The sequence below is a fragment of the Eubalaena glacialis genome, chromosome 10 (genome assembly GCF_028564815.1).
Source record: "Eubalaena glacialis isolate mEubGla1 chromosome 10, mEubGla1.1.hap2.+ XY, whole genome shotgun sequence".
NCBI lineage: Eukaryota > Metazoa > Chordata > Mammalia > Artiodactyla > Balaenidae > Eubalaena > Eubalaena glacialis.
In genome coordinates this window covers 82115450-82132593 of record NC_083725.1, presented here as the reverse complement: position 1 = coordinate 82132593, position 17144 = coordinate 82115450, and the positions used below count along the sequence as shown (strand labels likewise).

Genomic DNA, 17144 nt, shown 5'->3' with positions numbered 1-17144 from the left:
GGGGAACACTGTTGGTGGCTGACATCTTGGCTCATTAGTTCCAAGACCTTATCCCACCCAACAGTCTGTAGGTGCTAGGGCTGGCATGCCTCAGGCTAAACAACTAACTGGGCAGGAACACTGCCCCACCCCTCAGCAAACAGGCTGCCTAGAGACTTACTGAGCCCACAGCCACCTCAAGATATGCCCCCTAGACATGGCCCTGCCCATGAGAGGACTAAGACCCAGCTCCACCCACTAGTGGGCAGACACTAGCCCCTCCCTCCAGGAAGCCTGCACAAGCCTCTAGAGCAGCCTCACCACCCAGGGGGCAGACACCAGATGCAAGAAAAATATGATTCCCGCAGACTAAGGACCAAGTCCGCACACAGCAGGCCAGACCGTACCCGCTAGCAGGCCAACACAACCTTCAGGACACCCTGGACCCCATAACCAACTGTGTCAAGAACCACCTCCTAACCCCAAATCTTACATGTGCTCTGGGATCCAGGGGCTCTGCAGCCAGACTCCAGGAACCAGCTCTGACTGCCCACTTGCCCCCAGAATCTGGCTTAACCTGCCAATGGGTGGGCAACAGCCCCAGAGTCTTCATGAACCTGACTCTGACCACCCAGCCAGCACTAGCCTTGGGGCCCCCTAGGGTTCTGCAAGCAGCCACTTCATGACCAGGGCCTGCTAAACAGCAGCCAGCAGCATCCACACAAGGCTGGGCCTGGCAACCAACCAGACTAGGGGCCAACCAAGCCCACCAGATCACCCACATAGTCAGGCCACCACAACAGAAGGACCCACACAACCCTCTTAGGAGGAAACTCTAGAGCATATAGCTTGGGTGGCGAGAAGGGAGTGCACTGCTGGGATGCATAGGACACATCCTAGAGGGCCACTTCTCCAAAGTCAAGAAATGTAACTAACCTACCACATACATAAAAATACAAATAACAACTTAGACAAAATGATGTGGCAGAGGAATATGTTCCAGATGAAGGAACAAGATAAAACCCCAGAAGAACTAACTGGAGATTGGCAATCTACCTGAGAAAGAGTTCAGAATAATGATTGTAAAGATGACCAAAGAATCTGGGAGGAGAATGGATGCCAGAGCAAGAAGTTAGAAGTTTTTAACAAAGAGTTAGAAAATTTAAAGAACAACGAAACAGAGATGAAAAATACAATAACTGAAATGAAAAATACACCAGAAGGAATAAATAGCAGACTGAGTGATACAGAAGAATGGATCAGTGAGCTGGAAGACAGAGTACTGGAAATCACTGCCACTGAACAGAAAAAAGAAAAAAGAATGAAAAGAAATGAGGACAGTTTCAAAGACCTCTGGGACAACATCAAGCACACTAATATTAGCATTAAAGAGGTCCCAGAAAGAGAAAACAGAAAGAAAAAGCCTGAGAAAATATTTGAAGAGATAATAGCTGAAATATTCCTTAACCTGGGAAAGGAAACAGTCACTCGAGTCCAGGAAGTGCAAAGAATCAAGGAACACACCAAGACACATTGTAATCAAGATGACAAAAATTAAAGATAAAAGAGAGAATATTAGAAGCAGCAAGGGAAAAGCAATAAATAACATACAAGGGAATTCCATGAGGCTATCAGCTGATTTTTCAACAGAAACTGCAGACCAGAAAGGAGTGCCACGATATATTTAAAGTGATGAAACGGAAAAACATACAAGCAAGAATACTCTACCTAGCAGAGCTCCTGTTCAGATTTGATGGAGAAATCAAAACTTTTACAGACAAATAAAAGCTAAAAGAATTCAGCACCACCAAGCTAGCTTTAGAACAAATGCTAAAGGAACTTATCTAGGTGAAAAAGAAAAGGCCACAACTAGAAACAAGAAAATTAAGAAATGAAAAAGCTCACAGGTAAAGGCAAACATAAAGGTAGGAAATAATCCACATGCAAACTAGTAGGGAGGTTGAAAGACAAAAGTAGAAAAATTATCTGTATCTACAATAAGCAGTTAAGGGATACACAAAGCAATTAGATATAAAATATGATATCAAAAACAGTAATTGTGAGGGGAGGAGAGTACAAACGCAGGATTTTAAAAATGCATTTGTAATTAAGAGAGCAGCAACATAAAACAATCATGTATACATATAGACTGCTCTACAAAATCTCATGGTAATCACAAACTAAAAATCTATAATAAATATACACACAAAATTATGCACAACACAAGAGATAGTCATCAAATCACAAGAGAAGAGAACAAAAGGTGAAAGACCTACAAAAACAAATCCAAGGGGGTTTCCCTGGTGGCGCAGTGGTTGAGAATCTGCCTGCCAATGCAGGGGACACGGGTTCGAGCCCTGGTCTGGGAAGATCCCACATGCTGCGGAGCGACTGGGCCCGTGAGCCACAACTGCTGAGCCTGCGTGTCTGGAGCCTGTGCTCCGCAACGAGAGGCCACGATAGTTGAGAGGCCCGCGCGCCACGATGAAGAGTGGCCCCCGCTTGCCGCAACTAGAGAAAGCCCTCGCACAGAAATGAAGACCCAACAGCCAAAAATCAATCAATCAATCTACACTTCCAAAAAAAAAAAACAAAACACAAATCCAAAACAATTTTGGGAGAGGGAGCTGTGTAAGAGGAAAGGTTCTCTAACCCTGGGAACCCCCTTCACCAGCTGGGAAAAATCAGCCAGGACAGAAAGTGAGCTTCACTGGCTCAGAGGAGTGCAGCAACCGGCTTTAGGCAGGCAGAACAAAGAGACCAGCACTGATGGTCCTGGCCACCTCGCTCTACTTACTCCCCAGCCTGAGATGTGTGTCTGCTGGTGCGAGGGGGCTGGGTGCTAAAACTCAGGCTTTAGGGGACAGACCTGGGGAGAGGACCGGGGTTGACTGCACGGAGACAGCCAAAATGTATTGGAGTATGGCCCGGGCCACAAGGTGTGGGCAGGATGCTTGGGTCCACCATAGAAGCCCCACTGGTAATGTGCTCATGAAGGGAGGGTCAGGACCCCACCACAGCAGCCTCATTCTCCTTGTGCTCACAGTGGGCACAACTCTGACTCTATGAGCTTTGGTAGTAGAGAAGCCCTGGTGGTTGCCTACACACAGAGGTGGGGCTGAAATATGAGCTGTGTCCAGCCAGCAGCTTTGAGACTTTGGCAGATTTATGCCTCTGGTGCCTTTGTAAGCTCAGCACCTGGGGGACATCCAAGCAGATTATTGGTGCTTCTGTGGTTAGGGGGGGTCCAGAGTCAGCAGCTGTGGGTTTTGTAGGCATGTGTATGCGGAGGAAGGGCCGGGGTCTGGGCTAATTCCGTAGCTCCCATGGTGGGTCCAGGTGCCCGATTATGGTGGGTCCTGGTGCCTGACTTTGGCAGATATGCACTGGTTGCTTTCTGATAACTGCGCCTGAAGGGCATCTGGGCCAATTGACTGCATTCCCACAGCTGAAGCGGGGCCAAGAGCAGTGCCAACAACAGTGTACTTTGTGAGTACTCATGACACGTGACAGGAGACACCACAGAGCATACTTTCCAGTGGACAGCTCCTGGGAGGAATACCCAGGGGCTCCTCTCCCAGCGGGAGCACTCCAGTCCCATCTACCTCACACTGCACTTTAGCAACGGATCTGAGAGCTTTTACTCCAACACCCCTGTTCAACATCCAGTGCAGGCTCTGGTCACCACAACACCAATCACACCCCCTATCAAGAGGATAAGGGCAAGCACACATTGAGGAAAAGACGTGGCAGTCATCCATACTAAAAACAGCCTTTGCACCAAAAATATTAGACTCATTCAGGCTACACAGGGACATTCCCACATAAAAACAGCCCTTTAAGACCACAGTAGATAACTGTTTCTCCTAAAGTCATAGAGTCAGAGAAACATAAGTAAAATCAAGAAACACAGGAACTGCTCCCAACTAAAAGAATAAGAGAAATCCCCTGGAAGTACAAATGATGAAACACCTCTCCAGTCTACTAGACCCCGAGTTCAAACAGAAGGTAATAAAAATACTAAAGGAATTAACAAAGACTATCAAAAGAAATGCAGATCACTGTAACAAGAAACTAGAACTATAAAGAGGAGCCAATTAATATTAGAAAACTCATCTGCCGAGACAAAGCTTGAGCTAAAGGCAATAAATAGCAAACTAAATAATGCAGAAGAACAAATAAGTGATCTGGAAGATAGAATAATGGAAATCACCCGATCAGAACAGCAGACAAAAAGACAAGTGAAAAAAAAATGAAAGCAATATACGAGACTTATGGGATAAAATTGGGCAAGTCAATCTACACATAATAGGATCCCAGAAGGAGAAGAAAGAAAAAAGGGGATTGAAAATGCATTTGAAGAAATTATGGCTGAAAACGTCCCAAACCAAAAGGAAACAGATATCCAGGTACAAGAAGAACAGAGAGTCAGAAACAAGATGAACCCAAGCAAACCTACACCATGACATATTATAATTAAAATGGCAAAAGTTAAAGTGAGGATTCTAATGGCAGCAAGAGAAAAAGAGTTACTTACAAGGAAACCCTCATAAGTCTATCAGCTGACTTCTCTATAGAAACACTGCAGGACAGAAGGGAGTAGCAAGATATATTCAAAGTCCTAAAAGGGAAAAACCTGCAACCTAGGATACTCTATGCAGCAAGATTATCATTTAGAATAGAAGGAGAGATAAAGAATTTCCCAGACAAGTGAAAACTAAAAGAATACAGCAATACAAAACCTAAACAGACATTTCTCCTAAGAAGACAGACAGATGGCCAATGTGAAAAGATGTTTAACATCTCTAATTATTAGAGAAATGCAAATCAAAACTACAGTGAGGGATCACCTCACACCAGTCAAAACAGCTATCATCAAAAAATTCACAAACAATAAATGCTGGAGAGGGTGTGGAGAGAAGGGAACCCTTCTACGCTGTTGGTGGGAATGTAAACTGGTACAGACACTGTGGAGAACAGTATGGAGGTTCCTTAAAAAACTAAAAATAGAGCTACCATATGACCCTGCAATCCCACTCCTGGGCATATATCCAGAGAAAAACATGGTCCGAAAGGATACATGCACCCCAATGTTCATTGCACCACTGTTTACAATAGCCAAGACAGGGAAGCAACCTAATGCCCATCGACAGAGGAATGGATAAAGAAGATGTGGTACATGTAAACAATGGAGTATTACTCAGCCATTAAAAACAAGGAAATAATGCCATTTTCAGCAACATGGATGGACCTAGAGACTGTCATACTGAGTGAAGTAAGTCAGACAGAGAAAGAGAAATCTCATATGATACTGCGATGTGGTACACATATACAATGGAGTATTACTCAGCCATAAAAAAGAATAATGTCATTTGCAGCGACATGGATAGACCTAGAAATTATCATACTAAATGAAGTCAGGCAGAAAAAGACAAATATCATATGCTATCACTTATATGTGGAATCTAAAAAAATGATACAAATGAACTTATTTACAAAACAGAAACAGACTCTCAGACTTTGAAAACAAACATATGGTTACCAAAGGGGAAAGGTGGGAGGGGAGGGATAAATTAGGAGTTTGGGATTAACATATACATGCTACTATATATAAAACAGATAATCAACAAGGACCTACTGTATAGCACAGGGAACTCTACTCAATATTCTGTAATAACCTATATGGGAAAAGAACCTGAAAAAGAATGGATATATGTATAACTATAACTGAATCAGTTTGCTGTACACCTGAAACTAACACAACACTGTAAATCAACCTTACTCTAATATAATATAAAAATTAAATTAAAATAAAAAATAAAATAAACAACAAAGTCCTAGTGTATAGCACAGGCACTATATTCAATATCTTGTAGTAAACTATAATGGAAAATAATATGAAAAAGAATATATATAAAGTACAGCAAAGTATCACTTTGCTGTACGCCAGAAAGTAACACCACATTGTAACTGAACTATATTTCAATAAAAAATATATAAGTAAACAAAATGAGAAAAAACAGAAAAGAAACAAAAGCAGTTCTAAGAGGAAAGTTAATAGCAATACAAGCTTACCTCAGAAAAGAAGATAAATCTCAAACAAACAACCTAACCTTACACCTGAAGCAACTAGAGAAAGAAGAACAAATAAAACCCAAAGTTAATAGAAGGAAAGAAATCATAAAGATCAGAGCAGAAATAAGAAAAAAATAGAAAAGATCAATGAAACTAAAAGCTGATCCTTTGAAAAAATAAACAAAATTGATAAACCTTTAGCCAGACTCATCAAGAAAAAAAGGAAAGGGCTCAAATCAATATTAAAAATGAAAAAGGAGAAGTTACAACTGACATCACAGAAATACAAAGGATCATAAGAGACTACTACTACAACCAATTATACACCAGTAAAATGGACAACCTAGGAAAAATGGACAAATTCTTAGAAAGGTACCATCTCCCAAGACTGAACCAAGAAGAAACAGAAAATATGAAGGGACTAATCACAAGTATTGAAGTTGAAACTGTGATTTAAAAACTTCCAACGGACAAAAGTCCAGGACCAGATGGATTCACAGGGGAATTCTATCAAATATTTAGAGATGAGTTAACACCTATCCTTCTAAAACTTCCTGCAGAGGAAGGAACACTCCCAAACTCATTTTATGAGGCCACCATCACCCTGATACCAAAACCAGACAAAGATAACACAAAAAAAGAAAATTACAGGCCAATATCACTGATGAACATAGACGCACAAATCCTCAACAAAATACTAGCAAACCGAATCCAACAAAACATTAAAAAGATCATACACCATGATCAAGTGGGATTTATCCCAGGGATGCACGGATTTTTCAATATCTGCAAATCAATGTGTGATACACCACGTTAACAAACTGAAGAATAAAAACCAAATGATCATCTTGTGAATGAGAAATGTGGCCTGCTATATCAGTAAACAAGGGATACTGTGGCCATCAAGCCAGCAGCCACCCCCAACTGTGCACCCTGAGGGGATTCAGAATGGTGAAAAGCATGAAACTGGCTCTAGATAGTTAAGGTGTATATCAAAGGAATGATTTCAGTGAGTCCAGACTCTTGAATCTTCCCACAGGTGGAAAAGTGTTAAATTCATTAACTTGACATGTTTGGTTTTCCATAATTAACAGTTTCTTTAATTAACAGTAATCCTTTGATGTTTCGACTACCTAGTTTTTGATGCAAAATGCGTATATATCCTGGCTCCTCCCTTACCTCTTTGGAGCAGTCCCTCAGAGCAACATGAGAGGCTGACTTAAGTCCTCAGGAAATCCGCCAAATAAAACATAATTCTCAACTTTTAGGTTGTGTATTTTTTTCAGTTGACAGTTTTGGTGACCAGGAAGGGACTCAGAGCAGATGTCTCTCCTTTGCCTGAACTCTACAAGGAACTGGGGCCTTGGTACCAGCAGAGGCCTGTTGTGCCCATCCGGCTCCGCAGAGAGTCCAGATGAATTTGGGTGAGTCTCTCCTGGTTCTTGGATCTCCCGATTACTGGCTGATGATCCTGAGTTTTATTTGGCGGTGTCTAATAGGTACCTGGCTCCCAGTTGAAAGATATTGGGGAGTGGCCCCTGCTAGTTGAAAGATACTAGGGGAGCCCAGCTGAAAGACACTGGGAGAAAGTGCCCGCTAGCTGAAAGATACTAGGGTAACTCAACTGAAAGACACTGGGATTTCCTCAGTTTGAAAGATACTGAGCGGTCTCAACTGAACGGTTGGTTAGGTAAGAGGTTTACCTGACATTTTCCTCAAATTGGCTATCTTGACAAGAATGTGTCAGGATAAAAGTGCACTAATAAAATTTTATGCCTGAGAAATTCAAGTTCAAATGGGAAACAGATTCTCTCAGAGAAATGAGGGGTGTCAGAAAGCCAACCTCCAACTAACACTCCAGCCAGATTCATGTACGTACAGAGCTCATACCTGCAAGTAAATAAAGGAAATCTTGCCCTTAAATGGAGCTCTTGTATTGTATATGTAGCTATGTTAGAAAAAGTTGGCTTGATAAAAACATATTTTCAGAATTCTGATGTTAAAAAAACAAAAGCCCTTCAAGGGGTAACTTGCATTCCTCCTCCTGTGTCTTTGAGATGTAAATGTTTTATCTGATCTTCAGGCTGTGTGTGTGTGTGTGTGTGTGTGTGTGTGTGTGTGTTTTGAGCACTTGGTCTCTGTCATCCAAAAGGTACATATATGGTGTACATTTAGCAGCCAATCGAATAGACTGAGATTCTGAGCAGGCTTTTGTCTGAATTTTTGCCATCTTAACCTGCACTGCGTCAGCCTGTTTAGTGAGGGCCTTTACTTTCTTAGACTATTTTTGGGAGTAAACTTTCTGGATCTGTTTAAGTCGCATCCTTCACACTCTCCTGTGGGGAAGCCTCTTGCATCCTACTGGTTTAAGTCACTATTAACATATATCTCATTAATGGCCAGATGACAGAACCTTTAAATTGGAGAAACTTCTAAATTGGTAAATTTTTAGAGAACTCTCATTATAAACAGGTGTTTTATTGATATCTATGGGGAAAAAAAAATTAAAGGTGGGAAAAAAATATATAATGGTTAACCTAAGAACTCCCTTAGTTTAAAACAAACCAAAAAAACTGGTTTGGGAAACCTTATTGCGGTTTCTGCTTCCCCTCAATGGATCTTACAGATGCTAATAAAAACATTAGAATAATTAATATTAATTAGGTTGATTAACAGAAAAATAAGAGAAAAAACTAAACGGAAAGTCTAGAGACTTTCCCCACAACGTAAACCTTTTAAAGGAACTTATCCCAAATGGATAAAGAAATCTTAAGATAAATGATTATTTTAAAATGGGATAAATAAAATGAATTTTAATGGGATTAAACAAAACGTTTTGATACAATATTACCTACGGTTCAATGGGCCAAATGGAACCCCCCCTCCATTGTATTGGTCCCCAATATTAAAGGACCCCAAGCAAGTCTGCTCTATTTACCCCTGTTTAAAATATATATATTTAAATGGTGGAAGAAAATTACACTGAGGTACCTGACCAACAATTACTTGGGGCAACAATTAGGCCAATTAATCAAGTTGACAAAATGGCCTGAGTCAGTTGGCTCAACCCCTCACTGGGGACCCCAGAGCCTTTTATACAAAATAGATAAAATGGTCAGAGAATAAAAGAAAGAAAAGCTTCTAGGACTCCTTGTAATACCAAGACTTGTTGATTGGGTCCTAAGAGAAACTAACATCAAAGGTGTAAAAGTTAGCAGAATTGAGATGAAAGTTTATGCATTTTGTTAAGGGAAAAGAAAATAATTTTGTCCTAGAGCTAGTTGTTTCTAGATGAGAAAAGTAAGAGACAAAATAATACGGATATAGAAAGCGATGGAAGGATTGTGGAAAAGGAACCCTGAGAAAAGAATTTTGTACACGGTCAGTACTGACTAAACTCAGAATGAATTTAATAACGTAAATGGATTTTGTTATTAAAAGTAGGCTGGTACACGACTGGATTTGGTTCGTCTGTTGAAAAAACAAAGGTTTCTTAGAACACTGCTTTTGACAACTGATTGTGTGAGTTTCTTTGCCTTTAAGTGATCTATATTTGCTTTTGAAATCTTTTGTCACTGTGGTTAAGTATTATTTCACAGTGACATATGATCCCATTTGACCAAGTGTTGATATTTTTGACAAACTTCCCAAATATCAAATTCTAAAGTTTTTGACCTCCAGCTAACTCTGGGATGCTTCAAAGGAACCAAGACACCTCAGAGAGCAATGTCAAACTAATTAGCTTGTCTGGTATGATAAGTTATTCGTTTGGCCAAAAAGTTCATTCGGTTTTAAAGTAAAAACAAAAGACCACATTTTTCATTTTCACCAAGAACTTTATTTATTTAAAAAAAAATATTTAGGGGTTTCCCTGGTGGCACAGTGGTTAAGAGTCCACCTGCCAATGCAGGGGACACGGGTTCGAGCCCTGGTCCAGGAAGATCCCACATGTCGCGGAGCAACTAAGCCTGTGCACCACAACTACTGAGCCTGCACTCTAGAGCCCACGAGCAACAACTACTGAAGCCCATGCACCTAGAGCCCGTGCTCCGCAACAAGAGAAGCCACTGCAATGAGAAGCCTGTGCACCGCAACAAAGAGTGGCCCTCCTCACCGCAACTAGAGAAAGCCCGCGTGCAGCGACAAAGATCCAACGCAGCCAAAAATAAATAAATAAATAAACAAATATTTATTTGGCCGCGTTGGGTCTTAGTTGTGGCACACAGGATCTTTAGTTGTGGCATGCGGGATCTTTAGCTGCAGCATGCGAACTCTTAGTTGGGGCATGTGGGATCTAGTTCCCTGACCAGGGATTGAACCTGGGTCCCCTGCATTGGGAGTGTGGAGTCTTAGCCACTGGACCACCAGGGAAGTCCCACCAAGAACTTTACTGAACAATGTATTCACTGTTTTGTTCCACTACCTTCTGCCATTTTTCAGGCAACTTCATAATTCCATCTTCCTAAAACTTTTTATCTTTTTGAGCAAAGAACTGTTCCAGGTGCCTTTTACAGTCTTCCAGAAAACTGAAATTCTTTCCATTAAGAGAATTTTGTAAAGACCGAAATAAATGGAAATCCAAAGGTGCCATGTCTGGTGAATATGGCAGATGAATCAGAATGTCCCAGCCAAGCTGTAACAGTTTTTGCCTGGTCATCAAAGAAACACGCAGCCTTGCGTTATCCTGATGGAAGATTATGCATTTTCTGTTGACTAATTCCAGATGCTTTTTGTCGAGTGCTGCTTTCAGCTGGTCTAACTGGGAGAAGTACTTTTTGGAATTAATCATTTGGTTTTCTGGAAGGAGATCATAATAGAGGACTCCCTTCCAATCCCACCATATACACAACATCACCTTCTTTGGATGAAGCCTGGCCTTTGGTGTGATTGATGGTGGTTCATTTCGCTTGCCCCATGATCTCTTCCGTTTCACATTATTGTACAGTATACACTTTTCATTACCCGTCACAATTTGTTTTAAAAACAGAACATTTTTGTTAGGTTTCAGCAGATAATCGCATGCGGAAATACGGTCAAGAAGGTTTTTTTCACTTAACTTATGAGGAACCCAAACATCAAACCGATGAACATAACCAAACTGGTGCAAATGATTTTTTAGCGCTTGATTTGGATATTCTGACTATGTAGGCTATCTTCCATGTGGTGTAACGCTGACTGTTCTCAATTAATGTCTTGATTTGTTTGCTGTCAACTTCAAATGGTCTACCTGACCATGGAGCATCATACAGCGAGAAATCTCCAGCACAAAACTTTGCAAACCACTTTTGACACATTCAATCAGTCACAGTACCTTCTCCATATACTGCACAAATCTTTTTTTGCATTTTAGTTGCGTTTCTACCTTTCTTGAAATAATAAAGCATAATATGCCGAAATTGTTGCTTTTTTTCTTCCATCTTCAATATTAAAATGGCTACACAAAAATTCACCAGTTTTGATAAAGTGTTTTTCTAAAATGCACACTGATATGACAACTGTCACAATACAATCTAACAAAACTGTTTCGAATGAAGTTAAAGACAACTAAGCGCTACTAGAGACAGCCTATGGAAAAACCGAACGAACTTTTGGGCCAACCCAATACTTGCAAAGCACTGCCAAGTAACTAGTGATGAACCTTATGTTATATTGTATGCATAATGTCATTAATACAGATATTCCAAAATTTATATGAAATTACTAAAATCTGAGATACCCTGGTATAATGTTATCAATCATAATTCTAGTTATTATTGAAATATCCAAGTTCCTTGTCAACTGCATTGTAATCAGATCTTTAACCATGCCATTTTAAGTCCTGTCATTTATAAATAGTCATTGTTTTATTCTGATGCTTTTTTAAAAGGAAGATCTTCAAGAAGATTCATAAAAAGGACTTTTTAACAAATGTAAGTTTCTGATAACTTTTAGATCATACCACTGAACTGGTATGACAAGAAATGTCATGTTGTAAGAAATGACAAAACTCTAATGTAAAACCTGACTACTTCATCCAAATCAACAGGAATTACATGGGACTGAATGAATTTATAAATATGATTTATATAACTTTATGACTTTTTCGGGGAAATATATTTATTGGCTTTTCCTCTTTGTTTTCCAGAAAAACTTTTCCTCTATTATGCTATGACCTACAAGTTGATCAAGTATTCTTTTATAAACAAATATGATCCTTCCATATTTGGCTTCTCCACCTGGCTCTCCTATGGACTTGATGGTTTACTGTGACCAGATTACAACTAGTTATACTAATCACTGTCTTTTGTTTAAATTTTATTTATTTTTTTATACAGCAGGTTATTAGTTATCCATTAATCATTGTTTTAATTTGTTCTCTTTGTTTCTGAATTGTTTACGCTCTGTGTCTCTCTCTGCTGTACTATGACCTTATTAATGTTACTGACTATATTAATTATCCTGTCTAGTTTATAAGATTGTCTCTTACCCAATGTGTAACCAGGTCTCCAAAAAAATTAATGATGGCTAAAGGTCTTGAAACAGTTGATCATATACACACACACACACGCAAATATATATATATGTATATAAAAAACTCTACACAGGATAACTGTAACAGTGCAACTCTCGGTATGGAAAGAAGCAACAAGAGAAAACATTTTCTAGATCATAGCAGACTAGTAAGATAGGTGACCCAGAGAATTTTAGATTATTAACAGGTCCTAATCCAAAAATCTGAGTGGCCTATCAACAGAATCTTTGCCCGATCTAGGAATGAGCCTTCCTAGCACTGTGGGACAAAATTGGTCATGAAATGCCTCCCAAACGTTGGTTGAATTTATGATCAAGGGGAAGCACTGTGAATGAAAAATGCTGCCCTATCAGTAAACAAAGGATGTTGCAGCCATCAAACCAGCAGCCACTGCAGCTACCCCCAACCGTGCACCCTGTGGGGATTCAGAATGGAGAAAAGAAGGATACTGGCCCTAGACAGTTAAGGTGCAAATCAAAGGAATGATTTCAATGAGTCCAGTCTTGCATCTTCCTACATGTAGAAAAGTGTTAAATTCATTAACTTGACATGTCTGGTTTCCCTTAACAGTTTCTTTAATTAACAGTAATCTTTTGATGTTCCAACTATCCGGTTTTTATTGCAAAACTCCTATACATCCTGGTTCCTCCCTTACCTCTTCGGAGCAGTCCCTCAGAGCAATCTGAGAGGCTGTCTTCTAGGCTTAAGTCCTCAGAAAATCCGCCAAATAAAACATAATTCTCAACTTCTAGATTGTGCATTTTTATCAGTTGACAATCTCAATAAATGCTGAAAAAGCTTTTGATGAAATTCAACATCCATTTATGATAAAAACTCTCCAGAAAGTGGGCATAGAGGGAACCTACCTCAACATAATAAAGGCCATATATGACAAACCCACAGCTAACATCATATTTAATGGTGAAAAGCTGAAACCATTCCCTCTAAGATCAGGAACAAGACAAAGTTGCCCACTCTTGCCACTTTTATTCAGCATAGTATTGGAAATCCTAGGCACAGCAATCAGACAAGAAAAAGAAATAAAAGAAATCCAAATTGGAAAGGAAGAAGTAAAACTGTCACTGTTTGCAGATGACATGACACTATACATAGAAAATCCTAAAGATGCCACCAGAAAACTACTAGAGCTCATCAATGAATTGGGTAAAGTTGCAGGATACAAAATTAATATACAGAAATTGGTTGCATTTCTATACACTAACAATGAAATATGAGAAAGAGAAATTAAAGAAACAATCCCATTTACCATCACATCAGAAAGAATAAAATACCTAGGAATAAACCTACCTAAGGTGGCAAAAGAACTGTACTGTGAAAACTATAAGATGCTAATAGAAGAAACTAAAAATGACACAAACAGATGGAAAGATACACTGTGTTCTTGAAGTGGAAGTGTATTGTTAAAGTGACTATACTTCCCAAGGCCATCTACAGATTCAATGCAATCCCTATGAAATCACCAGTCATTTTTCACAGAACTAGAACAAATAATTTTAAAATTTGTATGGCCTCAAATAGCCAAAACAATTTTAAGAACAGAGCTGGAGGAATCACACTCTCTGACTTCAGGCTACACTACAAAGCTACAGTAATCAAAACTGTATGGTACTGGCACAAAAACAGACAGAGATCAATGGAACGGGATAGAAAGCCCAGAAATAATCCCATGCACTTATGGTCAATTAATCTATGATAAAAGAGGCAAGAATATACAATGGAGAAAAAACCACTAATTTCAAGAAGTGGTGCTTGGAAAACTGGACAACTACATGCATAAGAATGAAATTAGGACATCCTCTATCACCATATACAAATATAAACTCAAAATGCATTAAAGACATAAATGTAAGACCATACACTACAAAACTCCTAGAGGAAAACACAGGCCAAACACTCTTTGACACAAATTGCAGCATTATTTTTTTGGATTCGTCTCCTAGAGTAATGGAAATAAAACAAAAATAAACAAATGGAACCTAACTGAACTTAAAAGCTTTTGCAGAGCAAAGTAAACCATAAGCAAAATGAAAAGACAACCTATGGAATGGGAGAAAATATTTGCAAATGATGCAACCAACAAGGCATTAATTTCCAAAATATACAAATAGTTCATATAGCTCAATACCCAAAACAAAACAAACAAAAACAACCCAACCCAATTAACATACGAGCAGAAGACCTAAATAGACATTTCTCCAAAGAAGACAAATAGATGGCCAACAGGCACATGAAACAATGCTCAACATCACTAATTACTAGAGAAATGCAAATCAAAACTACAAGGAGGTATCACCTCACACTGATCAGAATGGTCATCATCAAAAAGTCTACAAATAATAAATGCTGGAGGGGGGGTGTGGAGAAAAAGGATCCCTCCCATGCTGTTGGTGTGAATGTAAATTGGTGTGGCCACTATGGAGAACAGTATGGATGTTCCTTAAAAAACTAAAAGTAGAGTTACCTCATGATCCAGCAATCCCACTTCTGGGCATATATCTAGAGAAAACTAACTCCAAAAGATATATGTATCCCAATGTTCATAGCAGCAGTATTTACAACAGCCAAGACATGGAAGCAACCTAAATGTCCATCAACAGGTGAATGGATAAAGAAGAAGTGGTATACACACACACACACACACACACACACAAACACATATATATAATGAAATACTACTCAGCCATAAAAAAGAATGAAATAATGCCATTTGCAGCAACATGGATGGACCTAGAGAGTATCATACTAAGTGAAGTCAGACAGAGAGACACAAATATTATGATATCACTTATATGTGAAATCTAAAAATTATGATACAAATGAACTTATTTACAAAACAGAAACAGACTTACAGACGTAGAAAACAAACTTATGGTTACCAAAGGGGAAAGGAGGTGGGAGGGATAAATTTGGAACTTTGGGTTAACAAACTACTATATATATATATATATATATATATATATATATATAATTGATAAACAACAAGATCCTACTATATAGCACAGGGAACTATATTCAAGATCTTGTAATGAACTATAATGGAAAAGAATCTGAAAAAGAATATCTATCTATCTATATATATGCATAACTGAATCACTTCGCCGTATACCTGAAACTAATACAACATTGTAAATCAGTTATACCTCAATTAAGAAAAAAAAAAAAACCAACTGAAAAAAAGGGGAAATTGTTCACTAAAACTGAGAGAAAGTGAGATTAAATTTGACTTTGCAAAGCAATCTTAACCAATTATCTGTGAAGATATATAGTAAATAACAAATCACCCTATTGTGAAATCATGACACATTCTCCATACCCAAAGATGATACTCCTGAAAAGGTTCAAGCATTAATGCTTATTGCCTTACATGTTATTAGCACAAAAGCCAATCAACAATTCAGTAGTTTGCTCCTTTAGATTGCAGAAGACACCTCATAACAAGATTTGAATATACATAATGGCATCAAGTTATTCTAAGATGATAGTATTGTACTGGTCTATCATACTTTCTCAGTTGGTTCTCCCTGTGACCAATAAAATACTCAGTGGCTAGGATTAGGAATGTACTTTGGGGTCACAAAACAGTATAAATCTAAACAGCCTACGTAAAAGATCAAAGCTATGATCTTTGCCCTTGTTAGCAAAGAATTTAACATATGCTATGCCCATTTATCGGCAGCCAATTTTTTTTTTTAATTGTTCAATCTGTTCTCCACCCACCCCCACCCTGTTTTATTGAGATATAATTGACTACTGGTAGCTAAATTTCATACATTTTATGTTAGGGTGTTCTTCCTAGGTACTTAAAGAAATGTGATCCTACTAGGTTGAGCATACCCTTAAACTATTACTTTATATATCCTTAACAAAATCTTTTATTTGCATGAACCAAGAGAAACTTCAGACTACTTTCTATGACAAATCACAAATTATTGGGAATTCTGGATTAATGTGATATTATACAAATGCTTCCTTTGTATAGGTCTTAACATCTTACCTGATATCTCCCTATGCCCAAATCCACTGTTCTAGTCTGGCTAACTCTTAATCCCCTCAGATTCAGATCAATTCTATTTCTGGGAAGCTTTCTTGTGCTGCTAAGCTAGAGTGAGCTTCCCTTGTCTGTTGATTCCACAGCATTATGTGCATAGCTCTTCCACAGCAATTATAATTCTATATTGTTATTATCTAGTTTCCTCCAGCACATGATAGCTCCAAACTTATGTTACTGATCTACGTGACCCCCCATCCAGGACCTAGTACAGTGCCTGGCATGTAGCAGTCAATAGCTGTTGGTAAAATGCATTCCCATATAAATAACAAAAACAAAGGGCAGAACTTCTTTCTAAAGAGCTTAAAAGAGAAAAAAGTTTTCCTTTTTCTTCCACATCAGGTTTGCAGAAATATTACTGGGACAGTGTTAGGAAAATAAATGTACTTGCTTACAAAAAAAATCAGTATTTAGAGATCACTGTATTTGCATGTAAAAATTAATTGCTAGGAACAAGAGTTTTTTCCAACAGGTGATGTTTCCTCGCACCTATATTTTATATCTTCTATT

At 38.8% G+C, this 17144-nt stretch overlaps 1 protein-coding gene across 1 annotated transcript in view; it reads right to left on the bottom strand.

Annotated features, from left to right (window-relative positions):
* The window catches only part of C10H11orf58 (chromosome 10 C11orf58 homolog), a 29591-nt gene that overhangs the window by 6763 nt on the left and 5684 nt on the right, over nucleotides 1–17144 (bottom strand). The gene's annotated exons all lie outside the window — the stretch shown is intronic.